The sequence below is a fragment of the Vulpes vulpes genome, chromosome 7 (genome assembly GCF_048418805.1).
Source record: "Vulpes vulpes isolate BD-2025 chromosome 7, VulVul3, whole genome shotgun sequence".
Taxonomy (NCBI): Eukaryota; Metazoa; Chordata; class Mammalia; order Carnivora; family Canidae; genus Vulpes; species Vulpes vulpes.
Window position 1 is genome coordinate 104,729,994 of NC_132786.1, and position 21,919 is coordinate 104,751,912.

The 21,919-nt window shown below is 39.3% G+C and overlaps 1 long non-coding RNA gene across 1 annotated transcript in view; it reads left to right on the forward strand.

Moving 5' to 3' along the window:
- Positions 1-21,919, forward strand: part of LOC140599739 (uncharacterized) — a 30,228-nt gene that overhangs the window by 1,687 nt on the left and 6,622 nt on the right. The window contains exon 2 of the long non-coding RNA XR_012002727.1: positions 21,169-21,256. This is a non-coding gene — a long non-coding RNA (uncharacterized lncRNA). The remainder of the gene's footprint in view (positions 1-21,168; positions 21,257-21,919) is intronic.

Here is a 21,919-nt window from a genome sequence, read left to right on the forward strand (position 1 = left end):
ATAAATAAGTTTAGTCCTGAGAAAATCGAGTTGGCTAAACTGAAACAGATAAAACAAGAAGGTGGTAAGAAGGTGGAAGGCACTTTTAGAAATCATAACTATAATATATTTTATAGTAAAATAATTCAAACACTACCAGAGTATGAACTAAAAAATAAAATTCTCCTATTTCTTTCTGGCTTTTATACTATCCATTGTTATAATTTCTGATAATATTTTGGGCATATCCTTTTAGTAATATTTATACATATACAAATACATGTATATATTATTTGTTTACACAAATGGGATAATATTAAACAATACTCTTCAGTGTTTTGAATTTTCAATTAATAATATATTGACTGTCTCTCTTCAGCACATTTAATCTCTTACATTTTTTGTAATGATTGCATGGAATTCCAGGGTATGGATGTAACCATTTTAAAATTTATATTATTTCAACCATGGCTGCAATGAATATACTTACACATTTGCAGATTTGTGCAAATATGTTCATAGGGTAAGTTTTTAGCAGTGGAAATGCTGGCACCAAGCGATGTACATTTAAAATGTTGATACATATTGCCAAGTTGGCCACTAGAATGATTGTACTGTCTTTTTTCTTTTTTTTTTTTTTTAAATAGGCTCCATGCATGGAGCCCAACATGGAGCTTGAACTCACTATCCTGAGATCAAGATCTGAGCCAAGATCGAGTTGGATGGTTAACCAACTGAGCCTATCACATACCTTATAGAAAGATTGTACTGTTTTATATTCTAGCTAATAGTGTGTGTGCCTCTTCTCCCACTCCAGGCCAATACTTTGTTTTATCATGGGGGACGCTTCTGATGTGTGGGAGAGGATTTTCCCATCGTGTTTTCTGCACAGCTTTATGGCGAGAACCTAGCCCTAGGGGCTGTGATAAATGTAGTGAAGTGCAGAAGTCAGACTACAAAGTAGGAAGTCCTGTTAGTCAAGATAAAGAGCAATTGCTCCACAAAACACACCGACATCAGTTGAATTTTATAATAGCATATCAATATGGGAGAATTGGAATTAACTCACATTAATCCATCATTCAGGAAATACTTGCTGAGAAGTTGTGACTTTTCCACTGGGATTGTAAGCCCCTTGAGAACAAAAGCTTTGTCTTGTTATCTCTGTGGCTTCTACAGATTTATGGAATGGGGCCTCACCCAAGGCTGTTTTTACTGTTGTTACTGTTTATTTGTTTTAATTTGGCTATTTATTGTCCATGACATACTTGACTCTCTACCTGGATCTACCTGAGGCTGGGGATTCAAGATGGCTGACACCCCTTTTCCCAGCAGCTCACAATAGGAGAGACAGGGGGATGTAAATCAGTCTGAAAATTCACATAATATAGGAAAATGAACAATGAGCGACTAACTCTGATGGAGTAGTTTCCTCAAAGTTTATTTGAACTAGGTCTCAGATGATGATTAGGGAACTGTTTCCATAGCAACAGGGTAGGACTTCTAGACAGAGGAAACCGCAATAGGTGGGTGAAGCTTTGTGGGAATGCTGGGGTGAATGGCTCACTGGGAGGAAGAGGAGCAGAAAGGGAAGCACTACCTACTTATGGGGAGGCACTGACTCGGGCATTCTGGAACATAAAGGGAGCGAGGTATAAGGAAGGAGTAAGGTTCTCACTCAGGCTCTAAATCTGAATTGCAGTGGGGCATTCAAAAATCATGGAAATCCTGTAGCTTTAAAGTGCCTCATTTGTAAAATGGAACATATAGGCTACATAATTTCTAAAATATTTCTAAAATTCTATGGCCTTTGAGCTACAGGATTTGAACTTGCTTGCAAGGACCTTATCTTTTGTTCTGTGTGCCAAGGAGCACTATGTGATATTTCAGGGTGTTCCTTTAAGATGGTAGGAAGAGGCTCATTATAATTTGCTGGAACTACCATGGCCACTTAACTGTGATCTCAAGACTACTAAAAAGTGTGCCCCCCCCCAAAGATACTAATGAGAATGAAGAAGAAAATAACAGCGAGCAGTATAAATCTTTTGATAATTACTCTTCATCTGCAACTAAATCCTATTTTACTGGAAGTTGAACAGACACTGCTTAAATTGTTTCTCCGAAGTATATTGCAGAGTTGGATGTCAAGTGTCCTGTTCCTTGGATTCCTATGCTGAATAAATTTCATAGGATTTGATAAGCATGTCATCCATGTCCTTGTCTGTGGCAGGGGGAAGCATTTGGATTGAGGCAACATCTAAAGACAGAGAGAGCCCTGTGGACTTTTGGTTAGAGACCTCCCTCTAAGCTGACATCAGTTACTCTTTGAGAATTATTAACCAGCTCATCTTGCCCAAAAGAATGAGTGACTTGGTTTTAAGTTTGTGCTAACTTCCAGATGAACTTTACGTAATTCCCCTAATTTTTAGGCTCAGGGTTTTCCATGTTGTATTTGAGGCTATCTAGAAAAAAACAAACACAAGCAGACTTCCCATAGGACCAAACAAGTGGCACAATAACATCTCTTGTGACCAGTGACTAGCCTAAGATTAGGGAATTAGATGAAATGATTGAATTATTGAAGAAGGATGTCCTGTCAGCCCTACTGGTCCCTGTTCAGTGTCTTGAATTTTACAAATGAAAGCAAGAGGTCTGAGAGGTTCTGCTGAAACCTCAAAGCATTGAACCATCTGCCCCACATGTTGATGTTGGGGATTTCCAACGTAGTTTCCCATGAGATCACCTCCTATGTGGAATCCTTGGCAGTGGCCTCCAAGAGGGACTCCTGACAAAACCAAATTTGATATTTTCATTGGCATGGAACAAAGCCTGGGTGATGAGAATAAATTTCTAATTTTCTCAGATATCAAACAGAAGCACAAGATTGTTGAGAGTATGAAGAGAGAACTCTTACTGTGTAGGTGATAGGCAGCAATCAGTAATCACCGCTGGGACTTTGGGGACATGCAATCTTTGTTCGGACAACAGTCTTTCATAATGATTTACTCCCAGGTTAAAACAATTTTAATGTGCTTATGATCTAACAAAGTAACTAGACCATAGCTAGGTGGTCAATAGGAACTAATCAAATGATGAATAAGAAAGAAAGACTCCATGTTAGATACAATATAGATAGATATCAGAATTGTTTTTACCTAGTATGATAATACCTATGTATGAAGAGAGAAATGACTGCAAGCTTAAATATGGTAGGACCTAACGGCGTGTCACTAAAACTTGAAAAAGAAGAGAAAAAAAAATTAGAACCAATGATCAATTTCTAAGGCCACCGTGTCTTTTGAAAAACCTAATTATAGAAAGATCTCTCAAAGTAAACCTCATTTAAATCTAGACGTGTCATCAATTGACTTGAAATCTTGAGCTTCTGTACCAACAAAATAGATTTGAGTAAATCACACCTTGTGATACCTTGTGAACTGTAGTAGTGTCACAACGCTTAAAGCCTGTGAAGCACCTATCACTGAAGTTAAAACTGAGGAAGGAATGAGGAGCCAATAAAAACTTGCAAAAGCCATTCCAAATATATGAAAAAACAGATTGTCAAGATGAAGCAGGAAAGTTCCAATAAGGAATCCAAATTTTTTTTTTTCATCTTAGGAGACATATATGGCATCTTCAGTAAATGAAATTCGGACCATACACAGAAGATTGAATTCCTACAATGGTCATTTAACTGCAGAGGACAGAGCCCATACTTCACATCATAGAGCTGTAAATATAGTGTCATACCCAGAATTGGTTTCCTGGCATAAAATGTAAGAGATCTTGAGGATAGAACCTGGATAATAAGTTTTATTTGGCACCAACATTTTAACATCAGATCTTAAGAGGCCACCAAAGCTAGGAGACAGAGAAAGCAATTCTTCAATGGCCAATGGAGCTGCTTTAAGAAGCACTGGATCTTCATCTCTTGCTGAATTCAAGAGGGTCTCTTCCATATACTTTTTCACAGGTTAAAATGGTCTGTGATTGGAGATGCTACTACGATAACTTTCAAGGTGAGACCAACAGGTGAGACACATCAAGATGCTTGTTAAATTTTAAGGGTAAATTCCTTTACCTCTGAAATCAGCAATAAAACCTTCCAAGTGATTTTTTTAAAAAAGATTTTATTTATTTATTTATAAGAGACACACAGAGAGAGAGGCAGAGACACAGGCAGAGGGAGAAGCAGTCTCTTCTTGGGGAGCCTGATGTGGGACTCCATCCTGGGACTCCAAGATCACGTCCTGAGCCAAAGGCAGACACCCAACCACTGAGCCACTCAGGCATCCCTTCCCAGGTGATTCTTAAAGTGATTCCGACTTTAATGCAACCTCCTGTGGTTAGGGTTGCAAAGGTGTGCTCTAAAGTGATCAGTTCCTTTAAATATTGGAAGTCATATGCTGGAGGAAACAGGCATGGTTAAACAAGTAGTTCATTTTAAAAATAAAAAATAACTTTATTTTTCTTGGTTGAGAAATGGTATATGTTCATCGTAAAAAAAACAAACTTTTTTTTGGAAAATATAAAGAAGAAAGTATTTTATACACTAGTGATATTAACTTTGCAAATCATGTTGCAAATATTTTACTGTTTGTCATTTGACTTTTTTTAATTACAGAGATTTTACATTTTTAAATGAAGTAAAATGTATTGGGTTTTCCCTTTTCACTTCTGGCCTTTGACTTACGATAAGAAAGACTGCCATTTTTCCTAGATAATAAAAATCTTTATTCCTTTTTCCCATATTACTTTTACAGTTCCAGTTTTTACATTTAAATTGTTGGTCCCTCTGGAATTTAACTCAGTTTAAAGAATGAGGCTGGGATCCAGCTCTATTTATTTTTTCCAAATGGCTAGCTAGTTTTTTCAAGATAATTTCTTGAATAATTTATCTTATTCCCACTGATATAAAATGCTGCTTTTATTATGTACTAAATGTCCATATATACTTTCTGGGCTCTACTGTGGTCATTTGATCACTCTGTGCATTTCTGTGCCAGGACCACAGTTTTAATATCTCATTACTATTCATTTTTAAAATTTTCCTGGCTATTTGAATGTTTAGTCTTCCAGACAGATTTTAGAATCATTTTTCAAAGGTTCAAAGATGATCCTTTTGGGATTTTCATTAGAACTGCATTTTATATATGTACTAATTTGGGAGAAGAATTGTTTTTTCACAATTCTGAGTCTTAGGTGAGAATGTCCCTCTGTGGGAATGTGTAACACAGATTTTTGCCTGTTTCTCATAATGGTTGTTTCTGGGTGTTTTTGTGGGTTCTGTTGCTTTTATGATTTTTTAAAAAATATTTTATTTGACGGAGCGCACACACAAGCAGGGCAAGCTGCAAGCAGAGAGAGAGGGAGAAGCAGTCTTCCTGTGGAGCAGGGAGCCCAATGTGGGCTTGATCCCAGGACTCCAGAATCATGACCTGAGCTGAAGACAGATGCTCAACCAACTGAGCCACCCAGGTGCCCCTGGTTTTATGATTAATCATATGGTTCTTAGGTGTGTGTGCTATCCTCTGGCAGAGACTGTAAGCTACGAGCTGGATTGTGATGTTTTAGGGAGCCGCTATGTAATAGGAGCCTACCAAGTGGATCTTTCATATAACTTCCAGGTTACCATGAGGCTTTGGGTAGATTTGCTTTCTAAGCTTCTTCAGAACCCCATCTGTGAAACAGGAAACTGGCAAGAATTTGTGAGCATCAGTGACGATACCTTAATTAACCTAATACAGGGCTTAGCACTTAGTGAGTTCTCAGATACGGGCACTGTTTGAGGGCCAGATTAAGGGGTTCATTTCAAAATTCCTTACAAGTTTGAGATACCTTGAAGCTCTCAAAAACATACCCATACTCAGCAGATTTTTAGAAAATGCTCTTAATAAAACACTGTTCTAACACCCTTCTCTTCTAACACCTGTGACAACATATTGGATATGAATAAGAGATCTCATCCAATGACTGTCTCATTCTGAGCAGGATCATTGCTGCAGGTCTGGTCCCAGCCGCATCGCAATGGGAGGCCTGATTCTTTCTTCTTACACCATTAATTAATGGTTGCTTGGGGAATTGAGGGAGGTGCTTCAATGTGTTAATGGCTTAGAAAAATACATCTGAGGTACACAGACCATTTGGAATACCCAGTTAAGAATGATTTGCCATCTATAGGAAAGCTTAAAGAAGGCTTTCACAAATATGGGCATTCAGCTAAACCAATAGTTAGCCCCACATTCTTAATGGCATAATCACCAGCATAACCAATTCAGCATAATGGCCTGTTAATACTGAAACAATTACTTTGGATAATAAAATAACACTTTTAATTTACCTGACACCAAATTCAACCTATGTGGATCATCTGATGGTGAGGTTAGGGGAAAGGGAGTCTGTTGAGTTCTAAATACATTATAAAGCGATAACACTTAATGTACGTAATGTATTTCAGGTCTGAGATGCTTTAAATGGCTAAGTGGAAAAATAAAACAATTAGAATATACTATTGTTTTGGAATTTGCCAAATACTTCATGATTTATATACTGATTTCCACAAGTTTCTTAGGAGGAAATGGTTAAACCTTGAAGTTGATGCACTTTGATTAAATTTGTTCATTTTAAACATCTGCTGTGGGAAGTGCTATGAAAGATACAATCAATACATTTTTGTTGAGTAAGAAATAATACTGTGTTCTAGGAAGAAAATGTAAACTAAATTCATTGTTCACTATCTTTATTTCTATTTTTCAGAAATTATAAACTGTTTTTACTGTGTTTTATTGAATTGAATTGTTTAAATAGTTTTAAAAGTTTTATTTATTTAAGTAATCTCTACTCTCAATGTGGGGCTTTAACTTAGAACTCTGAGATCAAAAGTCCACTCTTCCCACTGAGCCAGCCAGGTGCTCCTAATTGAATCATTTATATTTTCATCCAGTGTTTTCAAATTCTTTTGGGCAGTAGATGAGTTTTAAATCCTAAATAATTAAAAAGCCTCCCTATATATACCTCCTAAGTGAGTGACCAGGGCTGCCATCTATATTTTGGTCTCATAGTTTGTTGGTGTAGTCAAGGACTCTTGCTTTTTCATTTGGAAGGAGAAGAGCTGGGATCAAACCTAGGAGCCACACACCATATACATCAGAGATTCCAGTCAGCCTCTTCAGTTGCCTGATTTCAAAGTAATATTCCTAAGGCATAGCTGATTGAAATGTGACAATCAGTCCCTTTTTGCTAACTGTCTCTCATGAAAAGGCAAATGCTCCTTGGAAAATATTATGAGTTGTTAGTCATTTATACCTTAGTGATAATGAATTTATAATAGTTTTCTTAAAGTAAGTTAAGGATATATTAATTAATAAGTATGGTGAGGAAAAAAATTATCATCTTCCAAATTATAATTAAAAGCCAAATAGTTTATAGAGTCCTTTTTTAAAAAAAAGATTTATTTATTTGAGAGAGAGAGAACACACAAGCATGTAGGGGAGAGGGGCAGAGGAAGAGAGAATCCCAAGTAGACTCTGTGCTAAGTATAGCGCCTGATATGGGGTTTGATCCCACAATCCTGAGATCATGACCTGAGATGAAACCAAGAGTCAGATGTTTCCTGATTGTACCACCCAGTCACCACTAGAGTCCTTTATTGATAGCAGATTTTGATGTGTTAGAGATGGAATTATACTGGGTATATTTTACTCTTGTTTTCTATTTAATGTTATATCTGTTCCTCCAATGACCATGTACTATTCCAATGAATGGCTTCACCAGAATTATTGTTTTATTCTTCTACTGTTAGACAATTGCATCTTATTGGTTTATAATATGAAAGATGCTCTTATGTCTGTGAACTACCTTTTTATAAATGTCTTTGTTTCCTTTCTTTTTTTCCTCCTTTTCATTTGGATTTTTTAACGTTGGGCTTCCCTTCTCTGAGATACACCTGTACATACAAACACTAATCATTGTTAAGTGGGCCTCTTGCCTTTTCAGGATTATGGGACTGCAGGTAAAGTGTCCTATATCACTGCTGTTCCAAGCGTGGTGTGTGGACCAGTGCATGTCTATGAGCCGTTTGCTACTGGTCTACAATGAGAAAAGTACATAAATTGAGAGCAAGTGTTTAGATCTTAACATTTCATAGGGATTTGACATTGCTACACCATCCAAGAAGTAGTCAGAGGATTATCTTACAGGATATTGAGCAGGTTGGGTTCTGAGTCTGGTGTGGTGGGAATCTATAGGCATATTAGAACTCTGTGTCAGTCCATGGCAGATTGCACAAAACAAACAAACAAACAAACCACTTCTTCACTTTGCATAGGCTGAGAAGAGTCTAAATCAGAGTGGAGAATGCAAGCACACAGGGTCTCAAAATCTCCGTAAACCCTCACAGCAGGGAAGATAGGACAATAGTCAAAAGACAGACTTGATTCACATCCCAGTTCTGCCTCCTGTTTAGCAATTACTAAAATTACTAAAATGTTCTGTGCTTTGGTTTCCTCATCTGTAAAAATAAAAGTAGGATTAATTTTGTAATATGATTCTACAGAGAAAGGACTTGGCACATTGCCTGGCATGTATTAAATGCTCAATAAATGGAAGGTACCATCATTATGTCACTAAACAGCACCCCAAGCAGAATTTTGGGAAGGGTTCCTTTATGCATTATTATTGCAAAACATACAGCTCTCACGTGAACTCCTGCTTTTTGTATGCCTGTGATCCAGGAAATGTTTGTGGTCCACATCCCCTTAAGGGCAGCCTGGCTTGGAGCTGACAGACCAGGAAATCTCAGACCCTTCAAAACACTCATCTCCCCTCCTTCCTACACTGTCACCAACTCATCAAAAGCTCTGAGTGCTTATCTCACGATTGCCAGATGTCCATCTGTTTGGGGTTGTCCTGAATTTTACTGCCTTGTCCTGTTTACAATTCTCACAGGGCACACAATGGCCCTGTGTTGGTGTGAGACCACATAGGAGATGTGTATCCATGCCAGCACACCAGGATCTGGTGGGTCTGTAATCCTGCTCCAACTGTTAACCCACTCACTACCCTGCAGGCTTCATAGAGCACCAGAGCCAAATGAGTGTCAAGGCTGATGTTGAAGATTGGGATTTTTATTCTGACTCTGCCACTTATGATCTCTGAGCCCCAGTGTCTTCCTCTGCAAAATGGGGCCATAATACCAACCCCAGCGACTAAACACGATAGCCTTTGAAGAGTGTTCTGCTGTATAAGTGCAACTTTCCTCCCATCCTTCCAGGGTTAGATGCCTTCTCTTTTCACGCTTTGTGTTGTGCTAAGTGTATGATGCCTCACACAAAGGGAACTTCCCACTAGAACATATGTTTATAAAGGCAGGGATTTATCTATTTTATTTATTGGTCTATCCCCAAGTTTTAGAACAGCGCCTGGGGCTAGTGGATGTTCAATTAGTACATGTTGAACAAATTAATTAAAGTGAATTATATAGTCATGTTTTCTGCTGTCTCCTTTCAGAGAGTTTCAGCTCTGAGCAACAGAAAACCCTGACTCAACTTGCTAAATCAGTGAGGACATCTATTATTTCATACAACTAGAAGTTTGAAAGTAGAGAGGTTCGGTAGTTGGTTAATTTGATAGCTCACTAACATCATGCCTGGCCCAGCTCCTTCTCATCTTTCTGTTCTGTCATTCTCAGGCTAGCTGATGTCATAGTCATAAATGGCTGCTACCATTCCAGGCACCATATCTGGACACATTAACATCCAATAGAAATGGAGGGAGCCTCTCTTTTCCTTGTATATCCTTTCATATAGAAGCCCAGAACCCCTTCAGTTGGCATTTGCTCCCTTACACACCTACACCAATCACTGGCTTGGATCAGTTAGCATTAATCCTGAGTTATGTGTGGGAGCGGTAGATATCTAAACACATTCTGTCCTTTGCCAAAAAGGAAGAACAGAGGGCAGCCAACTGTGTTGGATATACTTAAGTCTTTAGAGGCTTAGGGAAAAAAAAAGAACGATTAAGCAAAAAAATAATTAAACAAGTGCACAAACAAGTGTTTATGTTATATGCAAATTAAGGGTTGCAATAATAAGTGGAGAGTTGCATGTTGAGAGTTAGAGGAACGTACCCTACCTAGCTTCCTGATTTAAGTACAGATATGATTAGAGTTACCAACTGGCTATGTCAAAGGAGGTGCTTAAATGCAAGATGAAGTAGAGTAAGATATATTTTACAGTGTTGCAGTGTCTCACGGATAAGGTTAGAGATTGGGGCCCACTGTTCTTGCTGCAGTATAATTTCACTAATGCATCCTCAATTAATTCAAAGCACACACTACTTCACTTGGCCAGTCTAGTATTTACTCTGGTATTTTCAAGGGAGGAATGGTTTGCAAAGGAAATGAATAGTCCAAGTAGGAGTATAGGAATGTGTTGAATTATTTTTAATATTCTGGCATGTGAAGCCTCATAGGCAAATAATATTTATTGGTTTATTGAAGCAGGTCCCTGGAACCTATACCCGACACACTTAATGATTTGTGGTTGAAGGCACTCTATGCATTTGGAATTAACGCAGCAGTACCTTCTATAATACCTTGCATACCTTGTAATGCAAATTCTCTTAACTTGGCCATTGCCCTCCTTGCAGTTAGGTTGGATTTGTGTTTTTCATGTGTCTTCAAAGCTTAGATACTTAGTGGTAATCAGACTATAAGAAGCCGGCTCTTGCTTCTGGTGCTGCTATTGTGAAAGTTGCTTAGGGTCAGCTATAGGTGCACATTTTGTGGAAGCTGGTTAGGGCACAGAAGCCAAGTGTAAAAGACTGGGCAGCCAGACCACCTGTATACAAATGCCAGTTTGGCTGTTTGTTATCTGTGTGATGGAGGTGAGTTATATTATCTCTCCATTTCTTGGTTTCCCCATCTGTAAAATGGAAATAGTAGTACCTATCTTATAGTGTTGTGGTGATGAATATGTAAATTAGTATATATAAAGTTCTTACAGCAGTACTTGGTTTACAGAGAGTATTATTAAAATGTTTGCTATTATCCTATATTGACTATATGAATTCAATATGAATAGATCAAATCATATCTATTGTGACTTAAAAGACAGTGTTTGACCAATTACAAGTTACTTTCTTTCTGGGTCCCTTGAAATGTAACATTTTCCTCAGTGCCTGGGCAAATTTTGTTCAGCATGTCTCAGGGCAGTCATATTATACCTGGGTGACATTGGATGCAATAGATTTTAATAAAATTAACTACTCAATTACCTCTCAAGCAGTTTGCAATGATTTTAATTCCAATAATAGTGATGGCCTCCCACTGAATTAAACACAGTAAACATTGAATATACACTTCCAGCATTAAACTAAGATAAAAATTAGTTTTTATGCTTGAACCTAGTTGACTTACTTTTGTCATCTGCTTAGAAATTATCATTACTTTTCCAGAAAGCCAGAAAAAAATTCATTGAATAAGCCAATTTTAAAGTAAAAATTCTACATGAATTATCCTGCTGGGGTTAGGATATGTCTGAATTTGCCAACAAATTGAGTCATCCTCTGTTTGTCTTCATGGATCTAGGACTTTAATACTCTGCTACGGCTGTTGATCTAACATGGGCATGTAAGTCACACGTCATTCTCCAGATAGTTTTGAGTGGCCTGAAGCTTATAGGTTTTGGAGAGATGCTTTGTATCCTATATTCAAGCTGAGAGTAAAGGGAAAGCAATTGACTTCTTGTCGGTTTCTGAAATTCTTTCTACCTATCCATACAGCAAAGCATTATCTCATCTTGGGTTCCAGCATAGTTTGCAAGAGGAAATCAGTCACACACAGAACACCATAAATGGTGGACGTTTCTGAGAAAAGCCAGGAGCTTAGGGCCTTAGGAAGATACTGACATGGAGGTTCATCTCTAGCTCCACATGGCTCTCTGGATGTCTACAAATCAATCTTTTCATTGACCCTTTCCAGGGTGAATTTGAAAGCAGAATCTCCTCAAAGTTCTACCCCCAAGTTCTGGTGACTCCAAATTGTGATTCAACATTCCTATCTATTGTAGACCTTCCATGCTTTTTTATGGTACTTATCACAAAATTAGTTGTCCTTTGTGTTTCTTTTCCCGAATATTTGCCGGAATGAGTCAGAGCTTTCTTGTAATATGTGAACAGCCCAGAGGAAAGTGCCATTTTTTTAAGAGCTAGGCAGGAATTCCTTTCAGGGAGGAGACTGTCTACCACCTTAATGGAAGCATTTGGCTAAGAAGATAAGGCCTCCAGAGATAGCCTGAACGGTCTGGAGCTACAGAAGGGGCAATTCACATTGCTCTGTGAGAGAAGTTTACGGGTATTGTGATGGGGGAGAGCAGAGGAGAAAGAAGAGGGGAGAGAGACTAAGAGACAAAGCAAGATGGTGGCACGTGATGGACCTGATGACAGACTTTTAAGGGCATAAAGAGTCTGCTCCACACAAATACTGTTACAGAAATCAAGTAAAAGGGGTTACCTTCAAATTCTCAGTTGACATGGGGCAGTCATAGGAGGTGAGAGACAGTGAGATCAAGAATCCGGCCCAGAGAAGTCACTGGAGAGAGAAGTGACTAGGAAACTCTAAGTTCTCCAGAATTCTCAGAAATCTGGGGGAGAACATCTGACTTCTCTCAGGATGTGGGGTGAACACTTGAGCCAGTTTATTTATTTAAATCTCAAAGGAGGGAGTGACCTCAGCTGAAAGCCATGTTCTGTCTATACCAGGGACAAAAGTGGTTTTTAGTTAAAGAATTTTTGCAATGCTGCTGTAGAGATGCATGAAACCTTAGAGTAAATTGTATGACTTATGTATCTCATAAAAAGAAAAGCATATCACTAGCATTTTAGAAAGTTATTTTAAAGGATTTCCTTATTCTAATGGATAGAGATTGTCTTTGGATAATATAAATATTCCAAATATTTAATGAAGTTATCTGAGGCCATGTAGACATTAATTAGAGTTTTGTGATTAGAATTATAGTTATAGAAGCTTCCTACTGTAAAATAGAGGGCAATATTTCAATATTTCAGGTTTACTGTGCTGTTAGAACACTGTACCTGATGTGTTTTCATATACCGTGGCTTTAATAATTCTTTCTAAATAACCACTTTGATAGATATTTAATAGTTTTTTAATTAATGTTGGAGTAAAACTCATTTATATTTGTGCTCCTTCCAGTCCTTCTTCTCTCCAGGCAAACAGTCTGTCTGCTTCCTGCACAGAGTCACCCAAACCAATGATGACACAGAATCCAATCAGAAAAGCAGCATAAAGATGAAAGGTCTTACCAATGAGAAGTGAACTTGCTAAAGTACACCTTTCAATGAATTTGGACAAAACTGAAAAATGTTGTTGATATCAGATCCTTAGGCTGATTACTGAAGTGTTCGATTTTTCAGTATGTCAATTCATCACTGTCTACCTGGTTATATTTAACACTTTCTCCCGTTTCCAGCGTGTCTGCTGAGATAGGCAATTGCTGTCACATGATATCTACCTCTCAGGAAGGTCAGCAGACCACTTGGGGGGCCGTGGTTTCTGCCCCTCAGCTGCCTCAATTCTTTCTCAGGTGGTGCTGACAGCAGATGGAGCCTCAATGTCTTGCAGGATCTAAAATATTAATAAGATTAGGGCTTTTATCCCTCAAACAGTTTAGCCTTTCCTTTTAGAGGCTCTGCAAAAATGTCTAATCTGCTAATTTATAACACTGGCTCTCCAGGAAGACCCGCCACCACTTAGACATACCAAAAGACCACTTTGTACCAGGGTCCTTCCTTTTCGTTTTGTGCTAGTGCTGGTTCACGTTTTAAATCACTCTCATTTTCCAGAGACACTTGGATGAGTTTAATTCCATTCTGAGATGAGAGGTCTTGGGGTGCGTTTTAATAAATAGTTGATGGGAATGCTAGCCTTGGGGGTCATTCTTATTTACAAAATTAGGGATGGTGTCTCTGAGGCAGGCTTAACTTTCTGGAAGAAGCAGTGTTTAGAAATGGCAGTACTCTCATGTGCCGGGTTTGTTCTACTTTCCAGAACGTGGTGATCCATGGTTTTATTTTTAGAAGCACTGATTAGATTGCAGAGCACTGCTGTGTGGTACCAATTAAAATAACCATTGTCTATACAACAGTTTTTGTGTGTCTGTGTGTGTGGAAAGCAAAACTCACTTTTCTGCATAAATCCTGCAAAAAATACATATATCATATGGTGTGCAATTTAGATCTTTTTAAAAGACAGTAATAGCATTAGTTTAGCTAGCCCATTCTAGTTGGGCAATGAGCATAAATTTTGTTAATTAAGAATTTTAGGCTCTGTAAATTTATAGTACAATTACAATTTGCTTCATATGGAAGAGGGTCTTTACCCCATGCCACCAGTAGCAAAACATCCACTTTTATTATTTGCTGATCATTTCAAAGGCAGATGAATTTTAGAGAAAGTCACCGTTTCTTCTTTTGCATTGAAGTATCTCATTAAATATCAATTGTTGGTCAGCAGAATGCAACCATGAAGACTTTTTACTTAAATCAATCTCTCTTCTCTTCTCTTCTTTCCTTTCCTTTTCTTTTCTCCTCTCTTCTTTTCTTTCTTTTCTTTCTAAGAAAAAGCCAATTCATCAGGTAGGAGAGGATTGCCTTTTGCAGTCTCAGGTCCTGCCAGAGACAAATGGCTGTAAAAATTCAAAATCAATCATTAACAGATTAGCTGTTGGTCCAAAGTAAATAGCAATCAGCTTATTAGGCATCAGGCAGAGTGAGATAAAGGGGAAGAAGTATTGAAAATGAGGATGTTGTCTGGGGCTCTGCTTGTGGGCGACACGCAAGGAAGCTGCTTCTTTGTGACTCTAATTACAAATAGAAAACAAGGTAGTTGGCTGAATAAGTTGAGTTCCTGGTTGTGTTAAACAGAGTCCTGTGGTGTTCTGTTCTATGTCATGGCTTTATTCACCTTGATTAGCATGGAAGTTGGCTGTGCTCCCTGGTTGTTCTCCTCTTTGCCTTCTGAGCAAGATCTGTCAATTGCTGTTCAGTCGACTCTGCAAAGCAGCCCAGAAATTGTGGCTGAGACTCCTTAGTTTCAGGAACTGGACCTCCTTACCCCTTTGCACACTTAATTCAAATCTCATTATTGGTTGGGTTGAGGTTGGGAAGCAAAGGGATGATTCATTAGCTGCTTCCCTTCTAGCTTCAGGTGGATGAGCTACCATTTGGCAAATGCTAGGGTAATAATGTTGCAAGTAAGATCCACCAATGGACGCTAGAATCATAGGTGAAGGTTTGAGGAGAAACAGGATATTTGTATAGTCTTAAAGTACCATTCTCAAGATTTTATTAATCCCAATGGAAAAAAAAGTAACTTTACATGGTGAAACCCAGAAGATATTCCCTTCACCAAGTGCTCAAGTAATGAATTCCTTCCACTCCCCTACCCTCATGATGCACCGAGAGGGAGCCAACATAGTTTTGATGATATTCTTACTAAAAATGCATAACCTCAGTGAGAAAACATCAGACAAATCCATTCTGAAAAGTAACTGATCAGCAATCTTCAAAAGTGTGATTCACTTTTAAATAATTCACTTCAAAAGACTAATGAGTTATCATGGATTTGAGGGGACTAAGGAGACAAAACACTGTGGGATTCTGGATTGGATCCTAGAAGAGAAAAAGGACATTGGTAGAAAAACTGATGAAATCCAAATAAATGTTATCACTGGGTGAAGGAAATATGGGACCTAGCTGTACTATTTTTGCAACTTTTTTTAAGTCTCAAGTTATTTCAAAATAAAAAGTAAAAAGAAAAAAAGAAATAAAAAGAAATGATGCACTGAATGAAAAAAGAATGGTGTGAATTACAGGGGCATCTGGGGGGCTCAGTCGGTTAAATGTTTGACTCTTGATTTCAACTCAGATCATGATCTCAGGGTCCTGAGATGGAGCCCAGCGTCTGGCTCCACACTCAGCAGGGAGTCTGCTTGAGATTCTCTCTCCTCTCTCTCTACCCCTCCTCCCCACTTTCTCTCTCTCTCTCCTAAATAAATAAATAATTAAAATCTTAAAAAAAAGAAAAGAAAAGAATAGCCTGAGTTCCAAAAGCTGCCATTGTAAAACCCAGCTTTAGCCTGGACAGGTTTTAGGTTTTGTTCACCTTTGTACCTTATTGTAGTCAAAGCTGGGGGTAAACCACTGCTTTCAATGGGAAAAAAAAAACAAAACAAAAGTCTGCATGGGCCCTTCTTCACAGTTCTTTGTTGTGAATAACACAATAGGGTTATTGTTTATTGAAAGGTGCATTCACTACGGTTGTCAAAGACAGTCTGTTTGTGGAATGTCATATTCTGAGATTTGTGTGATTTGGATTTCCAGTTTGTGTGAATTATATTATGCTGTCTAGTCTCAGGGATCTGCAGACTGGATGCAGTTGGCTCTGCTTCATCCTGTGGGTCTGGATCTGCTCCGACTTGGACCAAGGGGTTAATTGGGACATAGTTTGCTCAGAGTAGTGGCAGAAATACAAGAGGGCAAGTCTCACCACACAAGGACATTTTAAGCTTTAGTTTGTGTCCCATCTAATGCTTCTTGGTCAAAACTATTCACCTGGCCATGCCTAAAGTCAAGGAGTGGGGAGCTACACTCTGCATGGAGGTTGTGGCAGGAGGGGATAAAGTATATATTTTTGGTAATATAGCTAATCCAACCATAATATTTATGGCCTTTGCTGCCTCCACCACATGGCTACTTGTGGCCTGTTCCACAGAACCTTCTTCCTTTGCTTAAGTGCAGATATGGAAAGATTGACCTGCCCCATGGATAGGATCAGTTTCCACGGGTGCTATGACTGCTTGGTGGTTTCTCAGAAGCGAAAATGCTTCTTCCATTACAGTACAGTAAGAGTGGGGTCCCAGAGCATTATTGCCTGAGTGCTATGGTGTTAAAGGAATGTCTTGCGGTCCTCCTCTCAGTTCCTACAGAGGTACATAGACACCATCAGGTTAATTGGGCCAGGTGGCTCCATGTACCAGGCTCCGCTGGTTATCCAGGATCACCACTGGCTCTCCTCATGGAGTGGCTTGCCCTACCAGACCCCAGCCTACACAGTAAGTTCTTTTCTGCCATCTGTCCGCCTTTCCCTTCAATCTGGCTTCCAATGCCCTCGCTTCTCAAGAAGGTACAAGATTGTTTGACCAACAGTTATAAATAGAAATAAGGTTTATTGATTTGTTTGTTTGGGTTTCTCCAGGAGGCTCCATGCCTCCCCCAGATCAGTGGGTGCAAATACTCATTTGTCAGGAGACTTAGTCCTCTGTCTCAGAATTCTAGTGTCCTGAACCAGAAAGACCATCTTATTTGTCTTCTACCCGTTGCAGTGAGTTACGCGTGACCCCACGTAACTTAAATGATCAAAAAGCATTTGTTCAAAGGAGCTAACCTTCTGAACCTTTCATAATCTGACTCAACCTTATTTCCTTTGATTTTTCAACGTTTTCTATCCACTCAATCTGGCTACTTTTCTCATTGCTCCAAGGTCACAGTGCCTAACCACTGTCTAGACTTCTCAGTCTAGACCCTACCTCTCCCTTCTTGCCTGCAAATCCTGCCTGCCCTTCAGGGCTCACACAGAACTCACATTTCCCCCTGCTGTTCCTGTCTTAGGTGAGTTCTCCATTGTTCTATGCTCTGAAACACACGTAATTTCAACTACAGCTTGACCTTTAATAATTGTTTTGTTTTGTTTTTGTAATTGCATGCAAAATATAACAACATAAATTATCTTCAGCAACTAATTAGATTATAATGTCTTTGTGGGCAGAGCCCCCCGATACTGCTTCTGTATCCTCCCTGGCCAGGAAGATGATTTTAAGCACACAATAGGATTTCAAGAAATTCACTACCAGTTTCAAAATTTAAACCACGAAATAAGCCCTTTACTCTCTCCTGCATTAACAGACAAAAGCTAAGGAGGAAAGCAGATTAAAAAAGATCAGAGAAAATAACCTCAATGTGGATATTAAATATTTTAAAAGAAATAGTAACTTTCAACTAGAAAGAAAAGTGGTCCTTTGAAGACAAAAAGAACATTATTCACAAAGAAAAAGTTATTCTGGCTTTATTTTTGTCAGATGATGAATCAATACTAACTATTCCAAACTCTTATCTAAATACAGTAATAGGCTCTGTTTCCCCAGTATTTTATTAGCTGAGCGAGGGCAGACATCATTCATTGCTCTCCACTTAATAGGAAGATAAGGAACCGAGGGTCACAGCACATATATGCTTTGCCCAGCATCTTGGCTGCTAAAGGATGCAACCAGGCCTAAGTTGTCTCCCGGCTTCAGGGCCAGGGTTCTTCCCACCACCCTTGTTGCAAATCTCTGTTCCTTGAGGATAAGTCCTTTCTTTCACCCTCCTGGGGTAACTCTGTAGCTTTTTTTTTTTTTTTTAAGATTTATCATTCTGAAGATGAACTGAGCTATCAGGTAAACATTTTAGGAAAGGAAAGGAGCTTAGTTGGAATATGAGAGGATTCTGGTGTGGGTAGCTACCTGGCATTGACTGACAACGTAATGACTTCCCATAACATGGAGCAGCAATCACGAGGTGAGATTAATGGACAGAGGCTCTTAAGTAGTTTCAGGTATGGATAAAATGAGCACTCTTCATTAATGAAGGCAGGTGCAGGTGCTGGAGTTTGCATGTCGCTGGTGGGTGGGATGGTTTTAGGGTGCTAAGTGTTTGGCTCAGTCTAACATTCAAGTCCTCTGTTGCATCTATGATCTGCATTTCTGGTGCTTTCTTCCCTCAATTCCCTTTACTTAGCTTACCACCCAGCTCAGCTAGGACATCCAGGGTTCTCTGAACACAGTCCCCCTTCTTCCCCTGTCTCCCCAAGTTTGCACACCTACAATCACTTTCTGCTCTAAGATCCAGCTCAAAGGCAGCTCTTCTTGGAAGTTGCCCTCTTTCCCCAGCAGGAAGTGGGCTCCCCTGTTTCTCAAACCCCTGAACCTGCTCTTTCACTTCTCTGATGGCCATTGTCATGCAGTGTCTTTATTATAGTGTTTGTTCCTCTCTCCTTTGTGAGTGCAAAATCTTTAAAGAAGGCTTATCAGACCCAGCATAGTGCCTGGCACATGGCAATCCTCAGTGTAAACACTGCTTGGGAAAAGGACTGAGTGAGCAAAGAACCAAATGTTTGACTTATCTAGCCTGCTAAGTATTTTATTGCAAAATTTTCATATTATCATTGGAATCACTATTCTTTTAGAATATGAAAAAAAATCATTTTACTCCAGACATGTGCTCTTCCTTCTTTTCCAAAACTGTTTTATTAAGAACATCATATGGAAGAGGGAAAGTAACCAAACTGAGGGATAACTTTACTAAGCACCTAAAAATGCCCTGCTATTATATCTTAAGGCTCATTTGGGTAGAAGCAGGATTTTTAAAACACTAGGGGTTGCACTTGTTTCTCATGGATATTTACATTTACTTATTTAAACAATTGCACCAAATACAGAAGTGACTTAGAGTTGGAGATTCTGTTTCTTCCCTTTTGAAAGACTTTCCCCCATGTAGTGAGTCTGTCTATCTATCTATCTATCTATCTATCTATCTATCTATCTATCTATCATCTATCTATCTATCTTCTACAGTGTGCCGTGCCGACATTAGAACAGCCTTGTCCAGTAGAACTTTCTAAGATGATGGAAATGTTCTATGTCTGCACTGTCCAGTAGGGCACCACTAGCCATGTGTGGCCACTGAGCACTTGAAATGTGCCCGTGTGATTCAGGAACTGAATTTCAAATTTTATTTGAATTATTTAAAATTAATCAGTATAACTGTAAGTAGACACATGTGGTTAGTGGCTACTATATTGGACAAGTCATATTTAGGGCCTCATGGCCTTTCTCACCTCTGGTGTCAGAGAGAAGGGATCCACTTCTACTCCCACTGTGTGGGGCAGCCTGGGGAAAACTCAGGTTTCGAAGGCCACTTGTCTCCACTCCAGAAGGGTTTCTCTAGCATCTTCAGAGCAGTGAAAGAGAGCAAGAAGAAGAGCCAGGATTCTATGTGTTTATGAGTTAGGTTACCTTTGTCCAGCTTTATTTATTTAAAGCCCACATGCCACATAGCATTACTAAGTTGGTATCATAACAGTTCTGTCTATGTTGTTTTCAAAGTTATTGTTCATAGCTTCTTTAATTCTCCCCGAAGACTATGAATCTGCAGAGAATAAGTATGATTAAGTAGAGTAAGCAGAGATTTCCCTGTAAATTACTGGTGTCCAAATGAGATGTCTTCTACCACCCTGTCCTTATCTCCTACTGCTCACATGCACAGTTTTGTTAGGAGAGACTTTTTTTGGTGATGAGTTGCTACCATTTTGTTTTATGGGATGGAGAATGTTATTTTCATACTGTAACTGGTACCATGTCTGCCTGAACTTTTTTGATGTTTGGAAGCAAAACAACCACTTACTCCTTGCCTAAAAATTCTTATCAGTGAGGCCCACACAATTGAGCAAGGTGTTTACATGAAGAAATCAACCCACAAAATAAAAACTCTATGAAAGGTGAGGCTGGGAGAAAAGACATACTTTTTTTTTTTTTTTTTTTGAGGAGGGGCCGCCTGGAAGCCTCTCTTACAAACTTTATTCTCATGCAGAAAGATGGGAATTAGAATGAAAATAAACATTTATTGTTTAGAGCAGCCAGTTTAAATGTGTGCTGTTTCCAGACCCCTTAGCAGAAAGCCAGCCATTTCCATGGAAGCACAGTGACATCATTTCATAGCTCTTCTGCGTGGGAATAACAACCAACAGCCCTTCTGCCCTCACCTTCAGATGCCACCCCTCATCCCGGCCTCAACTTGCCATCAGCAGGGGCACCACTGACGGCCCCTGCAACATCCAGGGGGACTGCATTGCAGCGATCGTTTGTTTTTGGGGAGGGGTGGTAATTACCAGCACATGATTATTTTATTTTGTCTGAATTATTTACGATGGAAGGAAGCAGTTTGGAGGGGAGGGGATGCTAAGGAGTGTGTTCAACTCCACTCGCTTGCATTGATTCTAGCCAGAGCGAGAAGAGCAAACCTATTAAGAAGAAAAATCACTTCCTTTCCTTTTTCTCTTTCCTCTCCCACCCCTAGGTCTTGGAAATAAATAAATAATGCAAAGAGAAGCCTTGGTGGCTGCAGGGAGGGGCCAGCGGCTGGGGACTGGTCCCCATTACTGCAGGTGAGTGCCTGGAGCTCTCCGTGGTTCTGTTCTCTCTCCCCCTCCCATCTGGCCTGATGGTGGATAATGAGCACCACGTATGGATTTAAATCCCATTTAGAGGATGTTCCCTTATGGAATTTGTGATCAGGAAAGTTGGGTTTTAACCCCAGATGTGCCATTCCCTTGTTGTTTTTACATTTAAGAGTTAGAGCTTCTGACTTCCAAAAGAACTTGTGGATGTTATATAGAGGCAAACAGTGCATGAAGGCCCCTTTGGGGATAAAACAGAATGGAAGCTGCGGGAAGGAAGACAGTGACTGTAACAGTTGGCCAGTAGGAGCGCAGTGCTTTTGTGCTTCCATTCCTCCTTTGCAAAATAGGAAAAGCAAACCCACCTCCTGCCCTGTGAAGCACGAGGTACAGAAATCTCTGTGAGAAGAGGTGTCAGATAATTTTGGCAAGATAATGAATTTTTCTATTAAGAAAACAAACAAATATGTAAATAGAGGCCGAGTGCCCCTCTGACCTGACTCTATTGCATACCCGCAGAACAGCCCCTGGCACACTCAAGAGGGGGAGCTGGGGCCTTCTCAGTATGTGTTGGCATGAATGTTTGGGTGAGTCACCTGAGAGACATGGGGAGGGACCCTAACTAAGCGAGATAGTGGCTATATTAATTTT